The 21,084-nt window shown below is 40.9% G+C and overlaps 1 pseudogene; it reads left to right on the top strand.

The window, feature by feature from the left end:
• Window positions 1-14,684: 14,684 nt before the first annotated feature.
• Window positions 14,685-14,823, top strand: LOC142435157 (U2 spliceosomal RNA; annotated as a pseudogene).
• Window positions 14,824-21,084: the final 6,261 nt, after the last annotated feature.

Below are 21,084 nucleotides of genomic sequence, written 5' to 3' on the forward strand. Positions count from 1 at the left end.
TCTTTAGATTGTCCCCAAGAATTAGGGTATGGATTCTATGGGGGAAGAACTAAAGTAAGGGGGAATCTCCAAGTTCCAAACATCCATATAGACAACTATTACTTGCCCTTTAATGTTATGTTAATTTGCTTTCATTTCAACAGAATTGATCCAAGCCCCACTAGCAGCAGAGTCTTCCTCACACTCCCCTTTGTGTGCTATAAATTCAGCTTTTAAACTATGGAGACTTGTCTTACACGAAAACCAGAAAACCAAATTCACTGCCTCCAATTCAGACTCATAGCGACCCTATAGGACAGGGTAGAAGTGCCCTTGTGGATTTCGGAAACTGGGGTAAAAAGCCTTGTTTTCCTCCCAAAGAGTGGCTCGCGGTTTGAAACTGCTAACCTCGAGGTGAGGTTGTCAGCCCTTGTGGAACCCACCGTGGCACCAGGGCAGGAAAGTAAGGCTACATTAAGTGCCCTATGCACGATCCTTAACAACGAGGAATGGAGCTTGTTCATCTCTGGGGACTTCCTCAGTCGCTCTTCAGTAATAATCTCCCATACATCAGAGCACCAGGCACTAACATTTCTATGGCACTCTCTGCCCTACTTGTCTCGCCCTATATGCCGGATAGCTCTTATATATTTTTTGGTTCTAGTTTAGATGTCACTTCCCCTTAGATGTTTTCCCTGTCAGTATATTTGGCTACTGCATCCTTCCTCAGTATTTATTTCTCCCTTATCAAAGCTTTTATCACACTTTTCAAAGGAAAAACAAAACCCCCAAGAAGCCCCAAACAAAACAAAACCATACCCACAACTAAATAACTACCGCCATGAGCCGAATCTGTTTCATAGTGACCCTACAGGGTTTCTAAGGCTGTAAATCTTACCGAAACAGATTGCCCCATGTTTCTCTCTCATATTTGAACTAACACCCTTTCAATTAGCAGCTGGAGGTTCAGCCATGGTGCCAACAGGGCTCCTAATCAGACTTTACTGTACTTTTTTCATTTCTGTTTCTCCTTCTGGTCTTTAACCTCCTGGGAAGCAACAGCATGCCTGCTCTTGTTAAACAAGGGCCATATCACTATTGTTTCCTTGTGAATCTTGCAGCTCCAAGGACAGTATCAGAATCATACTTGGCCATCAAGAAATTGAGTACAGTCCGACTTTTTACTGACTCCAATGATGTATTTCTCCACCCTCTAAGGAAGCACCAAAAAACAATGAAACTATTCACTGAAGCCCTAACAAAGGTAGAAGCCCTGAAAGGAGTGCCTCTGGCAAAGCGAGTTGGGCTCTAGTTCAAGGTCACTAATTCAAAACCACCTGCTTCTCCATGGGAGAAGGATGGAACTTTCTGCTCCCATAAAGATTCACAGCCTCCAAAGGCCATGGGTGAAGTTCTATTCTGTCTTGTGGGGTCTCTGTGAATCAGAAGCGACTCAATGGCAGAGAGCTTGGGAAAGAGGTGACACAGGGAATGATATTGCTTGTCCCACAGAACTGAACCCAAAGTCTTCCCTGGTCCCTTAGACTTTTACACAAAAATGTCCTAACTAAAGCGAACCCCCCACAAAAATCAACTCCTGCCTATCATGTTCCTCTTGTCTTCCCCGTCCCCTTCTTCTCTCAAGACTGCTGCTCTTACAGGAAAGACTCCAAGCACTTTCTAGTGTAGGCATTGTTCTACCTTTTCTCTGCCAGCCCTAATTAGCAGGATTAACAGTACAAATATTACCCCTATCATTTAAAAATAATTTGTTTAGCAACATAGCAAAATGCCGCAGCTTTGATCAGAAATAAGACTCATGTTTTGAGAGTTTTCCAGTATATAATTTATAGTTCCTTTTCTTGGTTTTAATTGTGTCTGTCCCTTGCTTTCTGGAGAGAGACCTTGAAAAGGGCATCTCTCCAATATTGCACCCTGGGTAATATGAGGATAAGAAACAGTTTTGTGATTTTGACATTTAGTTGTGGAAAAAGCCTTCCCTTTTGAGGGGCATTTCAAATTTCCTGTTCAAACAGGTGTTGGTCAGGCACTACTGAGGTGAAAGCCCACCGAGCTTTACAAGCCCCACAAGGATTTTCTTCGCTCTATGTTTAATTCTTGGCTCAGACCACAGCATAGCTGCCATTCTGGCTAAAGATGAATAAGCTCCTCTTTACCAAAGATCCCTACTATGAAGGGCCACTAGATTAACCTACAGTTTGAAAGTTTGTCCGAAAATCATAGAAGCACCCTCTTCAGAAGACATATCTATCATGCCATAGGCAAAGTCAGAAAATAGAAAGAAAGAAAGAAATGTCTTAAGTTGTCTAATGACTAAACAAAAGATTTTGGTTTCTTTATGAGTTTACTTAAAATGGCAAAATATATACACACATCTAGTTTTTGTGTTTGGTATTCAGCCACTTTCGATTCTCCTCACTGCCAAGGGAATAATCTTTCTGAAGCAGATTTAATATCTATTTTTAAAATCCTGTACAAATGTGTCAAATATTTCCAAGTATCAACAAAATGAACAAACTGCATTGAAAACAAACCAAACCAAAACAAATTCATTTCCATGGAGTCAATTCTGACTCTTGGTGACTACCGATGTTACAGGTAGAACAGCCCCATTGGATTTTCTCGATGGGATGGATAAAGAAATGCAGAAAAATAATGGATTCCCTTGATGTGGCACTGGCAGAGGATATGGAAAGTTTCAGGGTATGCGAGTAGATAAGAAAATCTGGGAAGACGTACAACCAGAGTGCTCCTGGAAAGCTTTGATGACAAGACTTCATCTCCCATGCTTTGGACATGTTAGCGGGAGAAACAAGTTCTTGGAACAGTACATACTTTGTAGAAGCAGGAAAAAAAAGTTAAAAAAAAAACCTCCATGAGATGAACTGATATAATGCCAACAGTGATGAGCTCATGTATAGCAAAGTTTGTGAGGATGGCCAGGACCACACAGTACTATAGGGTTGCTATGATTTGGAACACACTTAAAATCACATAGCAAAGACAGCAACAACTCTGGACTTTCATATAAGCAGTTACTTTGCACTATTTCTCACATCCATAAAATTATGAAAGACATGCTTTGAATGAAGGATATAACGTTGTGTGCCTTTCTTTCAGGTTCAAGTGTAGCAACTCGAACAGACATGTAAAGTGAAGGCTTGGCAATCTGTTGCTAATCAGAAAATGCTGGCTCTTGACACAAGGCATATCAGAAAAAAATGGCTGAAAGCAGAGAATACCTAAAAAAAGGTGACTTGTTTAATTGACAATGCCAAGACTGTCGACTGTGTGGATCCTAACACACTGTGGGTAGGCTTGAGAGGAATGAGAATTCCACAACACCCCATTGTGCGCCTGCGGAACCAGCCCATGAATCAAGAGGCAGTTTGGCGAAGAGAACAAGGACTACGGCGTGATTGAACACAAGGAGAGTTAGGTGTCATGCTTATCGCCACCCACCATATTTATTCAATTCTTATGCGGAACAAATCATCAGAGAAGCAGGATTATATGAAGAACATGGCATCAGGATTGCAGGGGAGCCAGAATTTGGTGGTCTTTGTTAGGGAATGGCACTGCCACCCCAAAAAACTGAGTTCCTCCCATACGCACATACCAATCACCAAAACTACCACTACCACCAGTACCCCTACCACCAAGCACTTTGGACTCCTGGTCTCTCGGTCATTAATGCCAATTGTCTTCAATACTTAGTCTTCATCTACTGTCTGGCCCAGCAATCCTGGGGGAGCCCCTACATTCCTCTTAACACATCTTGGTCTTCTTTATTTCATTCCCTCCCCACCATTAAAGAACTCCCAGACACACGCATCTCCTTTTTACCACCTGTGGATATTACCTGATCCAACCAATCATCAGTATACTCTCATAGTGTAGGATCTGGTGTCTACTTTATGCAGAGTTTCTCCAGAGCATCTTCTGAGGTCATACCACAACTTGAAAGTTTTTATCACTCTGTGAGCCAGAGGTGTCACTAGAAGGACCAGGGTACTCCAGGACCTTTTCTTCTCTTGTAGTGGATGTTCATCTTCTTTCTCATTCTGCCCATAGTGATAGACTACTTACTATTGTTGACTTCTCTGTTCCGTTCAGATTTTTTTTTTGGCTTGTTTTTTAGTTTTGCTAAAAACAGATGGCACCTTTTACAACATCTCCATCTGGAAGTGAAATAGAGAGAGACCATTAATTGAGAGAAAATGGGGACCGTGTAGCAAGGGATTACATGAGAAGAGGCGATGTATGTGGCAGTAACAGAGAGGGTTAATTCTTGAGAGGGGGACCCACAAAAGGAGTGGGAGTTGAAGAGCTTTGAGGAAGAAAGAAAAGATTAAGCCATCTCACCTTGTCCTTGTCTATAACCTTGTGTGGATGCATGTTCTTCATCTTCTCACCCCCACCAGTGCTGGTGGTGATTAGATTGTCCACTGTGACTACTTGTTCCTTATCAATGGCAAGCTGTTGTGTCTTCTCAGACATGACTGTCTTTTCAGTCAAGTCGTCCATCCTGGAGCCCACAGTGACCTGCTCCCAAGTTCACTGATCTCCTTGAACACACCCTCTCAGCCTGTGAGGAGTAAAGTTGGTCAGCTTTGTTTGGTCAGGTGGCATGGCAACGCCATCAGCCAATGAGAGCCCTGAAGGACGCAGACATCACAGAGCACTCTCCCATAGCAACTTGCAAGGGTAGAAGGGACACCAGAGAGACCAAAATGATGAAGCACTGGAAACACTCACTCCTCTATGTTAAGAAATGTGGAAGACAGCTACTTGACCTATTGTAAAATTAGGTGACCACAGAGAATGTGGGAATTATTCAACAATAACATTAATATCACTTACAAGCAAAATTTTTCTTAAGATCATCCAACAATGTTTGCAGGAGTTCATTGACAGAGAACTGACAGAATTTTAAGCCAGATTTAGAAGAAGACACAGAACAAGTCATTGGAGACATGGGCATGCCATTGTAGACATGGGCAAATCATGGACATGCCATTGCAGACATCAGATGGATTTGACTCAAAGTAGGAAACACCAGGAAGATGTTTAATTGTATCTTATTGATTGTGAAAAGGCATTTGATGTGCAGATCATAACCATCTATGGAGAACATCGAGAAGAATGGGAATTCCTGAACACTTCATTGTGCTCATGTGAGACCTGTACATGGATCAAGGGAAGTCATTTGAAGATAACAAGGGAATATCATGGCTGAAAATCAGGAGAGATATGTATCTGGTTTACAACCTCTCAGCCTAATTATTCAATCTGTATGTTGAGCAAATAAATAATCTAAGAGGCTGGACAATATGATTTTGAAGTAATCAGGATAGTCATAAGGCTTATTGATAAACTTTGCTATTGCAGAGAACACAACCTTGATTGCTGACAGTGAAGAGGACTTGAAGCATTTGATGAAGATGAAGGATCATAACCTTCGATTTGGATTAGATTTCAACTTAAAGAAAACAAAAATCTTTGCAATTAAATTAGTTGAATTAGAAAATTGCGTGTTATGTGTATTTTGTTATATTTTTAAAATTACCAAATGGCTTCTTTTTTCAAACTGTGAGGAAAAAAGATCAAGAATAAAAATTTTCACTGTCAAAAAAAATCTATACCACTGGACCAATAGGAAACATCATGATAAATAAAGAAAAAAATTTGAAATGGACAAGGATTTTATCTTTCTTCAATCCACAATCAATGCTCATGGAAGTGGCAGTCAAGAGATCACACACACATTTCCTAGAGTAAATATGTTGTGAAAGTCCTCTTTAACGTGTTGAGAAGCAAGCCTGGCACTGAGCAAGGAAGGTGTCCCTAAGCTAAGCTATAGGAGCCTGTGGCTTCGAGCGTTGCCTCTCTAGCTGTTAGCCACAAGGTCAGCAGGTGGAAACCACCAGTCCTCCAAGAGAGAAAGATGAGGTCTCTGATTCTGTAAATATTTGCAGCTCTTCGAAACTCCCAGGGACAGTTCTACTCTGTCCTATCGGGTAGCTATGAGTTGGAATCGAACACAGTGAGTGAGAACTCAATGTTTTTCAATCGCCTCCTGAACCTTTGAAAGTTGAACAAGGAAGACCAAAGAAGAATAGATAGATGCATTTGAATTATAGTGCCGGTGATGGGTATTGAAAGTACCATGCAAGTACAAAGAAGAAACAAATCTGTCTTGGAAGAAGTATGGCCAGGATGTGATACTTATTCCTACATGCTTTGCACATGTTGTCAGGAATGACTAATCCCTGGAAAAGGACATCATGCTTGGTAAAAATGGAATAGCAGTTAAAAAAAAAGAGAATACCTTTGATGAGCTGGATTGCCACAGTGGCTGCAACAATGGCCTCAAATATAAAAATGGTGAGGATGGTGCAGGGCCGAGTGATGTTGTCCTTAGGTGCTGTGTGAGTTGCTATCAGTTGGAACCGACTCCAGAGCACCTAAGGACAACATCGCTTCTCTGAGTTCATTTCCTTCGCTACCTCTCACTCACTTTTCTGCAGGGCCTTTGTGTGTGCTCTCCTTTCTTTGTGGCTATCTCTTCCTCAGGACCTTTACACTCAGGTCAATTCCAGGGTCATTTTAGAGACCTCCTCTCAGCATCTTATTTTAAAGTATGGCTTCTTTCATGACAGTAGCTCTGTATTCACCTACTGATATATATTTTTAATAATTGCATGATTTTATTTCATCTTATTTATTTATTTATTTCCCCCCCCTTTCCAACCCACCCTCCCTCCACCCTCCCAGTATCGCCATTCCAATTCATCTTATTTAATACTTTGTTTCTTCTTAGTCACTCTATTAGAAGAAAGAGAACCTCAACTTAATACTCCCATGCCTGTTGAAATGTTTCAGCTATCCAGTGGTCAAGAAATATGTGTTTCATTAATGAATGAGCTAGCCCAATGGCTAGAGTGACGGAAGCAGCTCTGTTAGCACAATGGGTTAGGCATTGTGCTGCTAATCATAGAGCTGGTAGGTACAATTCACCAGCTACTACTTGGGAGAAAGAAATATTTTGGGTCATGTATGAATTTAGTCTCAGAAACTCTAGGGCAGTGGTTCTCAGCCTATGGGTCGCGACCCCTTTGGAGGTTGAATGACCTTTTCACAGGGGTCACCTGCTTCATAACAGTAGCAAAATTACAGTTATAAAGTAGAAACAAAAATAATTTTATGCTTGGGGGGTCACGATAACACGAGGAACGGTATTAAAGGGTCGTGGCACTAGGAAGGTGGGGAACCATTGCTCTAGGGAATAGTTCTGCTCTGTTACATGAGGTCAGTATGATTAACAGTCAGTTTGATGATAGTGGGTGGGCACCATCTAAATCCTGAGGATTTTTCTTTATTCTTTTGCTCCAGATCAGTTGTATTCTAAATGGCTGCTTGCAAGCTTTAGAGACTCAAGATACTACTCACTAGCTATGATATAAAATACAAACTTTATGAGCTGTATTATGACAAATGACCAAGTTGTGCCATGAGACTTTAGCTCTGAAACTTCAAACCAAGAAGAAAATTCAGTGAGACAATTGATCATATATAAGAAGTTTCTGAAATGCCCCACTGGAGGAAGAAGCAGATGATTTCTATCACAAGGTTCTGGAATTGGTGGTTGTGGATTTTGGCTTGATTTGGACATACTGCTTTGAGGATGCCCAATGAACAACCTGGGACCAACATATACTTGCTGTTTTCACACTCTGTTTTTTGGGGGGTAGGGGAGGGTAAAACATATGTTAGTCTACCAGATATGATTCTGCCTTTGTAAATGAGTGCCACTGAAAATATTGTCATATCTCCAACCCTCATGGCTTATATACCTATTCACCTAAGGCTCAAAGCTCTATAAGGTAACAATTCATGCACTATAGTCTAAAAAGATGTCCTAAAATGTATAAATTCATTTTTTCAACAGTATTTTGAATGACCCATCATTAACTAAAACAGTGATACTATCAATAGAATAAACTTGTGCCCCGTGGGGTTGATTTATGATGTACCCCAATAAAAAGATAATGATGTCTCTAATGTGAACTATCGATCTCTATCTATGTATCTGCATATCACAGATATCTGGATGGATTGTGAACCCTCACTTGGTTTTAACCTGACTATAAAGACAATTAGTTCTTGCAACATGGCCCTGCTAGGTACTTGCCCTCATGAAGAGATCACTGAAGATGTGATGCTATAGTGAAATGTGGTGAAAAAAATCATATGATGTCTGTTTATCAGAAAAAAAATAGCATCTGGAGTCTTAAAGCTTTATTTCAAAACAAGCAGCCATCTAAGACAGCTAAGGCCACATGGAAGACACACACCACCCTGTGTGATCCACAGATTGTATATAATAAAATCTAAACCCTGAGGAGTGAATGGTGCCAGAGTCTAAATAGAAAACACTTGGTTTGCAGAACTTTCTGGATGATAGTCTCTTCCTTAATACCATCAAGTAGATACCGAATCATGATGACCCAATAGGACAGGGTAAAACTGCCTATGCGAGTTTCTGAGACTGTAACTCGATTTTTTTTTTTACTGTAACTCTTTACAGGAGTAGAAAGCTTCATCTTTATCCCTCAGAGTGGCTGGTGCTGGGAAACTGCAGCCCTTACAGTAAATAGTCAAACTTGTAACTACTCTACCACCGGGGCTCCTATGATAGTCCAAGCCGCCCCAAATCAATTTGCTTGGATTGCATCTCCAGTGAATTCCTGCTGATCATAATCAAGGAAGGTAAATAGTCTTAATATCAGATAAAGAGCATGGTTAAGTGGATTCTCACCATTTTACAGCATGGGTATGTCTCTGTAGTTAGACTGAAATGTTACACCTAGTCATTAGCTCTCCCTTTGGTCTCATTTTGAAATGTATTCTGGGTTTTAAATATTTTCTGCTTTTTTTCTATTAAAATTTTTCTCGGTTTTACTTGGTCATTGTTGCTAGGTCTCTTTTTGTGTGTGTTCTTCTACATAGGGAAGGAAGGGTGGCTCTATGAAGGCAGTGACTAGATTAATAATTACCTGGTGGTAAAGAAAGGGAACTTGGGGGGAAATGGAGAATTAACACCAATGGATATAAGAAGGAAAAAATGATCCAAATTTGATTGCACAACCCTTCCTCATATGAATGAACTATTGAGTTGTATGATAAATTAATTGTATCTCAAAAGACTTCTAATGAAGTGTCAGTTTCTGTGATCCCCATTTATTTAAATATATATGTATACACACATATACATATATGCCCTGTACTCACTCATAGACTATTTTGTTAATCTTACATTTTGTATTTATGAAAATAGTAAAAATGTACTATCCAACTATATTTCACATTAATAATATATATCTGACCTTAAAAAATGCCAAGATGTGAGACGAGGGATAACCTGGCTGTCATGGTGAAGGCTATGTGTCAAATTGGCTGGACCATGCTTCTCAGTGATTTGGCAGTTATGCAGTCATATGAATTGGCAGATCTGTAAATCTGTAGTGATCATTTTGTGATCTAATGTGATCTTCCTCCATTTTTGCATAATGCTTGTTTTCACACAATGAACAGGTTTTGAATCTTAACTATGTCAACAAAGAGGTGAGATTATATATAATTTTTCATAGTAAAATTACATTATCTTTTACTTGTACTTTTCTTTTAATTTTTTAAGCCCACTGAGAGATATATATATAAATATATGGATGCCTAGTTCTATATATGAATATGCACATATTCTTTTATTTGGGCTGTTATTGTGGAAAACTTATGTGTGTTGTTAAAATAACACCTCCTTTCCAGTTTGAGACTAAATTTTAACTTTTTTTCTACTCTACTGGCATACAGTTTTAAATAATTGAGCACAATTCCCCAACAAAAAATGAAAACAAGCCACTTTGTATTTCCATGGTCATATTTTTCTCTCATTTTTCAGGTATTTGTCTAGAATGTCCCAAGAGGCAAGATGACAAAATGATTCTAGATACCAGTGCCTTGAGAAACTCATTTAGCTCATTATGCAAATGAAATATAACCTAAATACCAGAATATGTTACACAGCTTTCGATTTTAGAGTCATAAATAATGATATGATGTAATTAAATAATAATGCTCAGATGATATGAATATCAAGAAGGAAATCTATGAAAAAATGAAGAAAAAGATGCTGAAATGGCTTATTATTAACTCATTTTTTCCAAATAGCTTTTGTTGAAATTATTCAGAATTGTGTGTGTTAGACTTATATATATTACATTTTAATCACCTAATGATGTAGCAATTGAGGTACAACAAGCATGGCTTCCTTTGGAAGGGCGTGCCTTTTGGCAGTAATTGTGTGAGAAACAGATGCTTCAATGTGGCAATGTTTAATTGGAAGGATATTAATATTTTAATAAAGAATTAGAATAGTCAATCTGGATTAGATAAAGCTCAAAATCATTATCATTTTTTCAAACGAATACAATCATCTCTAATCTTTCTACCACTCTGATTTATTAATTCATTGCTCTGTCTTATGGGTAATGCATTAAAATCATCCTGCTTTAAAATCCTTGCAGCCAGATTTTGTCTTCTGAGAGGACTCAGAGCATACTGAGAGAAACAAAAGGTGGACTAAGAGGCAGAAGACAGTTTCAATTTCTAGATTTGCCATTGGATTAACACACAACATCCACAAATTTCCCTAACTCTTAATTCTATTTCCTTGTCTGCAAAATGGGCAATTAATATGTGACGTCTTTCCCCGGTAGTTTCTCTTTGGCTAAAAATCAGTTAGTAGTGAATATCTTTCACTAACTTTGGTTGAGGAAAAAAAATATGTGACTGCAAATTCATCTAAAGGGCGAGTTTACACTGAGATAAATCCATATAATATTTCCTTGACAACAACATGCCTATCTTTATTATCTGTCTGTTAGCCTTTTCCTATTTAAAGCCTAAAAGCTGAAACTACAAGAAAAGCATCATAGGCCAGTCAGAAAACAGCTGTATATCTTAAAAATATATAACTATTCTACCATTTCTGGGTTGTCTATTCCATTTATCAAATATTTATTGAACAATGTTCAGTTAATCATAGTAAACAGCACTCTTGTGTTTAGTTTACTAGAAATTTCATTAAAATGGTGGTACACAGGATTGAAAATGGTGTATTCCTGAAAGGACAAAGAGAAAGACAGAACAGACAAAAAAATTAAGATGCCAACACACTTTTTCAGAAATGAATAGCAAAAACGATAAGTGACTTGGCAGAGTTCAGGACTCTGAAATTGAAATGTCTGAAGATGGTAGCAGCATCAAGAAGCAAATAAATCAATTTGCCCTACAGGACCCTGAAAGACGCAGACTTGGAACACCACATCTGAAGGATGACTGAAGGTCATGGTCTTGTGGGTCCCACCAATCTGTGTCTGACCCATAACCCTGGTCTCATTCTAAATTGTGAGCTTTGTTCCCTATTGTTTCCCACTCAATTCAGGGCCTTCTAATGTGGTTCTTTTTCAGAACAGTCGATAATGATGGCCAGGCACTATCTTGTTCTTCTGGACAGGTATGGGAAAGAGCGTGGGAATATACCACCGAATAAATAGAGATTCGACAGAGGATATTTCTACAGTAGCATACACTTTTACTGCAAATAGACCGATGAATGTGAAGCCTCTCATTGCCATCGAATCGATGCTGATTCATAATAACCCTAGTGAGCAGTGTTATGAAAGTTTCTCAGATAAAACCAGACACCTGGAGGGAATGAGGCTTTGCATTTGGGGGCTAAGGACCATTGACATACCATAATGCACAAAGATGGTGTTCTTCATCCTGCTTTGCTGAGTATCAACTGAGGTCTTACAAGTTGGTCCACAAAATAAAACAAAAAATGAATGAGCAATGAATGTTGACCTCAACTTGCAAACACAATGCCACCAGGAGAAAATCACACCATCGTACATATAAATCATAGGTTCACAAACTTATTCGGCCTACCACCCCCTTCCAGGAAGAAAAAAAATTACTCAGTGCCTCCCTAAAAATTAAAATACTTTTGTATTCTAGACAATAATCCAGAATAAAGTGTAGCTCTCTGTTTTCACAGCCTCTCTGTTTTTTTCTAGGGCAGTGGTTCTCAACCTTCCTAATGCCATGACCCTTTAATAGAGTTCCTCATGTTGTGGTGCCCCCCCCCCACAACAATAAAATTATTTTCATTGCTACTTCATAACTGTCATTTTGCTGCTGTTATAAATCTGGTGACCCCTGTGAAAGAGTTGGTAGACCCCCAAAGGGGTCATGACTCACAGGTTGAGAGCCACTGTTCTAGTGTATTCCCATGAAAGAGAACAGTATGGCTCACTTTGGGGAACACTGCTGTGAATGAAGAGATTTTAAGACATGCAGATATCACTAAAAAGTTGCCTTCCTGGCTCCCCACTGGGTATTTATAGCTTCACTCGTATAAGAGATGAAACCAAGAATGCAGAAGGCATGCGTATCAGGAGAGAGGGGATCCAACACAAGCATGAGTCATAGAAGTCCAAGGTGATGGTGAAGGGAAGTCTCAGAATGACAGTTCTGTAGCAGGACTTCCAAACAGTAACTATGGATTGAAGCTTGGGGTCCAGAGGGCATTCAGGTAGGAAATGGAACTCCTCAAAATGAAGACTCAATAGAGCAATTAAAATGATATTCAATCATTTGGGAATAAATATGGAGAGGAATATGGAATATATTTGGAGCATTTGGGAAATTAGACAAAAGCACATAGAAAGCTAAACTAGTGGGGATGGGAATTAGATACATTCCACAACAGGCAACACGAAATGCTATATGCCAGTTGTATACCCATGTGGCTTAGTAATGAATAATATTTACACAGTTATCACAATGTGAACATAAACTACTTTAATGAAAAAATATAGGTTTATTGTGAGGGTAAAAATATGAAAGCAAAGCTTGCTACATGTAGCAAAATGTACAGGTGATGTGGATAATTGATCATTCAACAATGAGCAACTTCAGTGTATTCTTTAGAAAATTGAGATAAGCACCAATGGATAGGCAAAATATTTTAAAGCAGTTGTCTATGTGGTTGTGGTAATTAGATGTTATTTCACCATGAAGTTTAGGGATGGAATCCAACCTGGTCCCCTGATGGTAGCCTGATGAAGCCTCCCTGGCAAATCCTCCCTCTCTATACACCCCTCCCCTTGCTGGCTGGCTCTTTGCCTCCACTGGAACCGTAGAGCTGGTAGCGCTCCGCCCTGTTTCCACCAACTTTGGAACTACCTGACTCCGCCCCCACTGGCCCATGATCCCTTATGTCCCATTAACCTTTCTGCAACTTTTACCCGCAACTATGTGGATATGAAGAGGGCCCCATCTAGCAGCAGACTTAAGGATTTGTGTTCGGCTGTGCTGGGATGCCTTCTTGATATAAAATTATTTGTTGATATAACGCTCTTTCTTATGCAGATATGAGTGTCTCTGAATTTGTCTCTCTGGTTAATCGTGCTAGAGGTTGGGGTACAATAGGGGAGGGGGAACTCATCTCTATTTTGACAAGTCATTTAGAAGTAAGTTCATGGGAAGAAAGGAATGGGGGAATAATAGAATCTTCCCGAGAACTTTGAACAATTTTTTATTGCAAATTAGGTGGAGTTTGACATTTCAAATCATCATTCTCTATTCAACAGTTTAAACTACTTAGCATACCCCCACCCCACTCCAGGCATCAAAGAACAAAAATCTTTTTGACACAACTTTCCTGACCTTTATCAGGTTTCTATTTTCTTAAAACATCTAACTAAGCTGACCCTGCTGGCTTGAATTTAACGGACCCAGAAGATCACCTTGAAAGACACTGTTTTGATCAGGCCTTCTGTATTTTGAAAAGAGCTCTGCTGCTGCTGTGAGTTAGGCAATGGAATTGCTAATCACAAGGTTGATGGTTCACATCCAGTAGCCCTTCCATTAGCGAAAGGTGAGGCTATCTGCTAGCTAGAACCGCTGTAATTTGGAATTGACTGGATACAACTGGGTTTTTGCGTGTTTATTTCTGAAGGTAGCATAGAAAACTAAGACAAATGTATTCCTAAGAGCACTTGGTCTGTGTTCATCCACTGATGAGAGAGGCATATGGAAACATGTCTTGTTTGAATTAACTGGAAACCTAGTAGAAATGTGTTTAGCTTACCTGACTGTGTGTTCTGTGTGTGTGTGTGTGTGATCTCAGTCTAATCATTGCAGACTCCAAATAACTCAAAACTCTTCTGTTCCTATTCTAAAGATGAAACTGAGGCTCCAAGGAACTGAAACAATTTTCAGGGGTCACAAAGCTAGTAAAAACCAGAGTCAGGATTTTTACCCAGGTTGTATGGCTTACTTTGCCGCCTTTCATTACTTTGCAATGCCTTCTACTGTCAGCATCACACTTTCAGCAATGCTCTGGGCTTGATTGCTCTACTTTTACCTAAATGCTCTAAATTCTATCTGATGAACCTCCATTGGACAAGTGTTGCTCTAAATGTCATACTCATATCCATTTGTAGAGTTTCTTTTCTAAATATCTTCTCGATAAGAAACTACTTTCTCCACTGAGGAATCACACTCTCCACACATTTCCCCTATTGTATGATAAATTGCATTCGATATCCTCACTCATCGCTTCTCGGCCTTTTGGCTAAGATGAAGTGTAGTATCTGATATCCTCACTCTTTTAAAAATTAATTTAAGATCTTAGCACTGAGTAAGTGCTCAGTGGGCATTCATTCAATTGAACCTGTTAAGGGCCAAATACTTGAAATTACTAAGGTCATTGGGACACATTTAATGGACAGTATTTTTGTTCTTTATTCATTTAGTCAAGACTATATCTGCATTTATCTATCTAATTTCAGCTAAAAGGGAATGCCCTGGGGACATGTTTCAATATAGTGAAGTCCCCTCCCCAAGTCACTCTAGGTGGTGTATTTTAAATCTCCTATCTCTGGGGTGTTGATTTCTTCAGTCTAGTTTCAGATATCTAGAATGAACCAGCATTCTGAACCAAAAAACCCCCACTGCCCTGAGAATTGAAAGGGGGCCAAGTGCCACTGCAGCACCCTGACGCGCGACCAGAGGGCCTGACGCTGCAAAATGTTTGGTGCTCACCTAACCCAAATCAGGCTGTTGGAGACAACTCAGCGGTGCCTTGGAAGATAGGGCTGTGATCTCCTTCTGAAAAGTCCTAGAAAACGCAAGGGAGAATTTGCACTCTACAATATTGGGGTTGCCACGACACAGCATGGACTCCATAGCGACCCGTTGGCTAGCCTACTTCTGGTGGAGTGGACCTCTTTTTCTCCCAGTGGCACAATGCCTACACTTTGCACAAGCTTTTACCAGCACGTTCACCTGATTTGAAAATGTCCACTGCCCTTGGTTGTAAGTGACTCTGATGGCACTGCTTTCCCTTATATTCCTACTGCAAAGTCAACTCCTCCCCCACTCTCTCCCCACTGATCTGACAGAAACAAATTGGCAGCATGGGCTGAATAGTGATCTTGCAGGGGACACTGCCTGTCACTGGCATGGATTTGGCTCCTTGCTTGACTTTTGTATTTTTGAGACTACTTCAGAAAATAAGATAAAGGCCCCCCGACAGAAGACCCCTTGGCAAGCCTTATTGGAAAACAAAGCAGCTGGGAGGGTCAAAAAAGCAGGCACGGTTGCCCTACACCTGTGCTAATGAAAAAGGACAAAGACGGCAAGAAACTATGGGAAATAAACAGTGCTGGGGGCCTGACCCAGCATTGAGCACGCAGACTGTTTGACTTGCCTTGTGCTCGCACACTTCTCGGCTACAGATTTCACGTAAGTGCGACAAGGTCATCTGGCTACTTGTATTTCAAGCACAAGAAAGTGGGAAGCACACTTGACTCTTATGAGTGGATAAGCATATTGCACCACGATATTGCTGGAAGGAAAGGCTAGTCAGCTAGGGAAACACCCTAAAAGCAAACACACCCACATACACAAACACACCATATCTCAGTATCTGTTTTCCTTTATCTGTCTTATGTCCCAACACACACCTTTCTAGTCATGAAAAGGCCATGTTTCAATAACTGCAGGTACATTTAGTCAATGCATACATGAATACCTTAAAAGAGTCGTATAATGTTTGATAAATGCTGTAGTAAATATTTCAGTTGCACTGGAAATGCAATATGGAGCCATAGATTGCCCATATAATCACCTGTCTTCCAGCACCAATGCTAACAAAAAATAAAACAACCCCCCCAGAATTGGCATCATATTTGCTACAGTATTATTTGCTCACCTTAATTATACTCAGCAGGCAACTGCCAAACTATATAATTACTATTATTTGGAGGAGTGTTTTACCAAATCACCTGTTTCGATCATATGTAAGCTCAACGTTTAATCATCTGAGAAGGGCTTCGTTTTGAAAGTGAAGACTTCCAAACAAAGAGCTTTAAGAATGAAAGCCAGCGAAGCCAGAGGGTCTCGTGGAACAGATAGGAGATTTCTTTGTGCTGTGTGCATGTCAGGAATAGGTAAGCACCTCCTTGGACCGCACACAGTTCTTTTCTGGTGAGCTAGTATATGGCACAACCTTATCAAAACACACAGAAGAACAGATGTGTCAACACAGCTACGCTACATCGCCAGTTTGCTCTTTCATAAAAATATAAAAAAGCATAATACCATTCCCCCATCAAAGGAATCAGGGCTCCTTGGAGAAATGCCATTATTGTTCATGAGGGGGGTTATCTTTCCTGGATTCTGTGTATCGAGAAGTCTTATCTGTACCAGTGTACATGCTCTGGTCTAGCCAGATTTGTAAGGTAGAATTGGGGTCAGGATAGTTGCGGAGGGGAAGCATTAAAGAACTAGAGAAATGTCGTATGTTTCATTGGTGCTATGCTGCACCCTGGCTGGCTTGTCCCTTTCTTGTGACCTTTCTGTGAGGGGATGTCCAATTGTCTAGAGATGGGCTTTGGTTCTCCACCCCACACTCCCCTCATTAGCATCAATATGATTGTTCTGGGACTTCTGATGCCTTATACCAGATCCCATGACACCTCATGATCACACAGGCTGGTGTGCTTCTTCCATGTGGGCTTTGTTGCTTCCCCGCTAGATGGCCACCTCTTTATCTTCAAGCCTTTAAGACCCCAGATGCTTTGTCTTTTGATAGCCGGGTACTATCAGCTTTCTGCATCAACTGCTTTCTTCACAATATTTTATGTCTTCAGCAATTGTGTCAGGAAGGTGAGCATCACAGAATGCTGTGTTATTAGGACAAAGTGTTCTTGCATTGAGGGACTACTTGAGTAGAATCCCCATGTATGTCTGCTACCTTAATATTTAGTAACATAATACATGTACACAGATCCATATCATTTTATGTAAATATGTTTACATGTGTACATGCCTATATTTACACCTCTATAAATGTCCTTTGCCTCCTCTTTCTTCTATTTGTTTTTACTTTCCTCTTGTTCCACTGTCATGTCTGATCTTCATTCAGCTTTCAGTAATTCCATTGATTTTAGATCACTTGTTGTTCCCTTGTCCCTGGGTTTGTTGGCTCACTCCTTCTTTCCCCCACCTCCCCCTCTCCCATTTACCCCTGGAATCCTTGGTCCAGTTGTTTTCTCCTTGGGATTATTTATCCTCTCTGTCTTATAAAGATAGACATGAAAAAAGAAAGAAAAGTAAAGCTTATAAATAGTTACAGGTTTGTCCCTTGACTTTTATGAATGGTTTCTGATGGAGTCTGATGAGGTGCCAAGCCCTGCCTCAACGTCAATTTTGGGGATTCCTCAGGGACTTCATTACTTTGTTCCCCTTGCTCCTCTGTTGCACTCACTGTTTTGCCCTGGGGTGGTAGAGTCAGATGGGGCACAATTCCCACACTAAGGATAACAGTGCTAAGGAACATATAGGAGTGGGATTATTTTTCCCCCATTTTAATCTGAGTCTGGAGTGAGTTAATAAACTCCTTTCCATTACATCATACAACCACATATTTCGTTTAGTATATTTTAAAAGCTCCAGTTTATTAGGCAGCATGCTCTCATAATGGATGATAAATGAGCTAGAAGTTTTTAGAACATGAGACCTACTTCTTTTTTTAAATGATAAGACAAAAATTAACTGTTGCTCTAATCAAGACATTTAATATAAAAGTTTGACACTCTTGTTCCTTGGTGGGTAATTCTATCTAATGAGACTTATTGTTAGGATATTATTTATTCTTCATTAATTTTTAACATTCTTGCACTTATAAACATTATAGTATAAATTATTGAAAAGCCATCTAGATTGTATAAAATAAAACTTAAGAATGTACTGCAACCTCCAGGGTAGCTACTAAAATATTATTTATAAAAATAATAAGAAGAATAAAGCCCTAGATTGTGATACCAATCCAAACAGATCCATCCAATTTTTGGAAAGTACCTCTTTCTGTCTTAGGGATTAACACCATGCACAGAGGAAGGGTGAGTTGATTCGGTTGTCTTGGACTGCAGCCCGTGGCAGATGACACCAGGTAGAATTTCATTCACTGAAACACGAGAAAACAAGCTGCATCAGAAACACCTGGGGCTAAATGCTGCTCTGGAAGCCTGGTGGCAAAGACCAATAAGTGTCCCTGTCTCAGTCTTCCTTGTCTTTAAAGGAAAGCAGTGGGGATTGCTCAGAGGACAGCCAGAGAACATTCTTCTTTTGTCCTAGCAGACACCTGCTTAACCCTTCAAGATAGAAAATATCTGTTGAAATGGATGGCATGTCCTAACTGCATTGTGGACCAATTAGGAGAAAGAGGCCCCAATTTAGCATGTGCACCTCTCAAATAGTGAGTTACAGATTATGGCTATGGTCCGAAGTATTTATACAATTGTAATCACACATTGGACTACTTGGGAGACACCTCTCAAGAACCCACAGGTGTGGGAGGAGGCATGATTTGGAAGCAGCTAGATTAATTGTAACTCTTTGAGGGACTTTCAACATCCAGTGGCTGTTGAGGGAAGAGATTCTATTGGTGCTAAAGGGGAAACACATTCTGACTCACGATGACCCTATAGGACATGGTAGCACTGAGTTTCCAAGACTGTCACTCTTCCCGAGAGTAGGAAGCCCCCTCTTTATCCCTAGGCACGGTTGGCGATTTCAAACTGCTGACTTTGTCATTAACAGTCCAAGACATAAACTCTATTCACCAGGTCTCCTGACAGGTGAGGGTGCAGGATGAGGTGCTAACAGCAGGGAAGGTTTTATACAGGAAATCCAATTCAGTTCATGGACTTGGGAGCCAGCTTATCTGCATTTGATCCTACTTCTGCTCCTCGGTTACATAGCCTTTGGCCAATCACTTAACATCTCTGTTCCTCAGTTTCCTTGCCCGTAATCTAAAAATGATGCGGCATCTGTCCAGGAGGCTGTGGTAAAGATTATGTGAGATAGTTCATAGAAAACATCTGACACATAGATGTGGCCCATACTTTTTTTCATCTCCTATTTTCCTAAAATTCTTTCATTTCTAATTTTGAAATGGGCAAAGCAAGTGAACCAGAACCATCTGAAAGACCACATGCACTATTAGACCAGTGGAGGCTACAATTGCAATTCTGACTTACTTTCCGTAAGTGGTGTGGGGCTCTAATCTGGTGTAGGTACAAGGTGCCGTGGGAGCAGAAGGGATCCTGGATTTTGGAAGGTTCCTTGAGCAGCATGAGGTTGAAACTAAAAGCCAGTCCCCAACCCATGATGACGCCATGGTGTTGCCAAGTAGAATGTCTCTCCGGAGGTTTTCTTGGCTCTCATCATCAGAGAAGCAGATCACTAAGACTTCTCTTCTGTCTTGCTGCTGAGTGGGTTCCAACCCCCAACTTTTAGGTGAGTGCCCAAACACAAATAATTTGTGCCACTCAGGGACCTCACTTAATAATAGTGTTCAATTTTAAAAGGCAAGCGTTATGCATATGGAAATATCCATTGCTATTTTGCACTAAAATCAGTATCAGAATAAATAATACAGAGAGGTGAATTTGCCAAATTTGACAAAGCTAAAAAGTAGCCGAGTTACAATTTAAACTGAGGTGAGGTGGTCTGGTGAATTGTATAGTTTATTCCAATATGTGATACCCTCACTGTGAGATGATTATACCATACCCAAGTGGAGATGTCTTAGGCCATTCCCAAGGAAAACCATAAGAGCTGCTGTCTGGATCTATCATCACACCACCACCACCACCACCACCACCACCACCACCACCACCACCACCACCTCCACCACCACCATCACCACCACCACCACCTCCACCACCACCATCACCACCACCTCCACCACTACCACCACCACCACCATCACCACCACCACCACCACCATCACCATCACCACCACCACCACCACCATCTCCATCACCACCACCGCCACCCCCGCCACCACCACCGCCACCCCCGCCACCACCGCCACCACCACCACCCACCACCACCACCACCACCACCACCACCACCACCTCCACCACCACCATCACCACCACCACCACCTCCACCACCACCATCACCACCACCTCCACCACTACCACCACCACCACCATCACCACCACCACCATCACCATCACCACCACCACCATCTCCACCCCCACCACCACCATCACCACCACCACCACCACCACCACCACCACTACCCCCCCACCCCCACCACCCCCACCCCCACCCCCACCACCACCGCCACCACCACCGCCACCACCACCACCACCACCACCACCACGACCACCACCACCCACCACCCACCACCACCACTACCATCCTCCCCCCCCCCTCGCCATGGCACTGTTCCCTCATCTTGGGTCTCAAATGCAGACACAAAAAGAAATCAACAACAATCTCTGGAAGACCAGTGCTGCTAGTAAGAAAGGACCTTTATTATAATCTACGGAGATCTGGGGCTTGTTTGTTAAGGCACTACAACTGAATAAACAGCAATTGATATAACAAGTATTTCAGGAGACTTCAAACAGTTCTTGGAAAAATTCCAATTGT

Source organism: Tenrec ecaudatus, chromosome X (assembly GCF_050624435.1).
Source record: "Tenrec ecaudatus isolate mTenEca1 chromosome X, mTenEca1.hap1, whole genome shotgun sequence".
Lineage (NCBI taxonomy): Eukaryota > Metazoa > Chordata > Mammalia > Afrosoricida > Tenrecidae > Tenrec > Tenrec ecaudatus.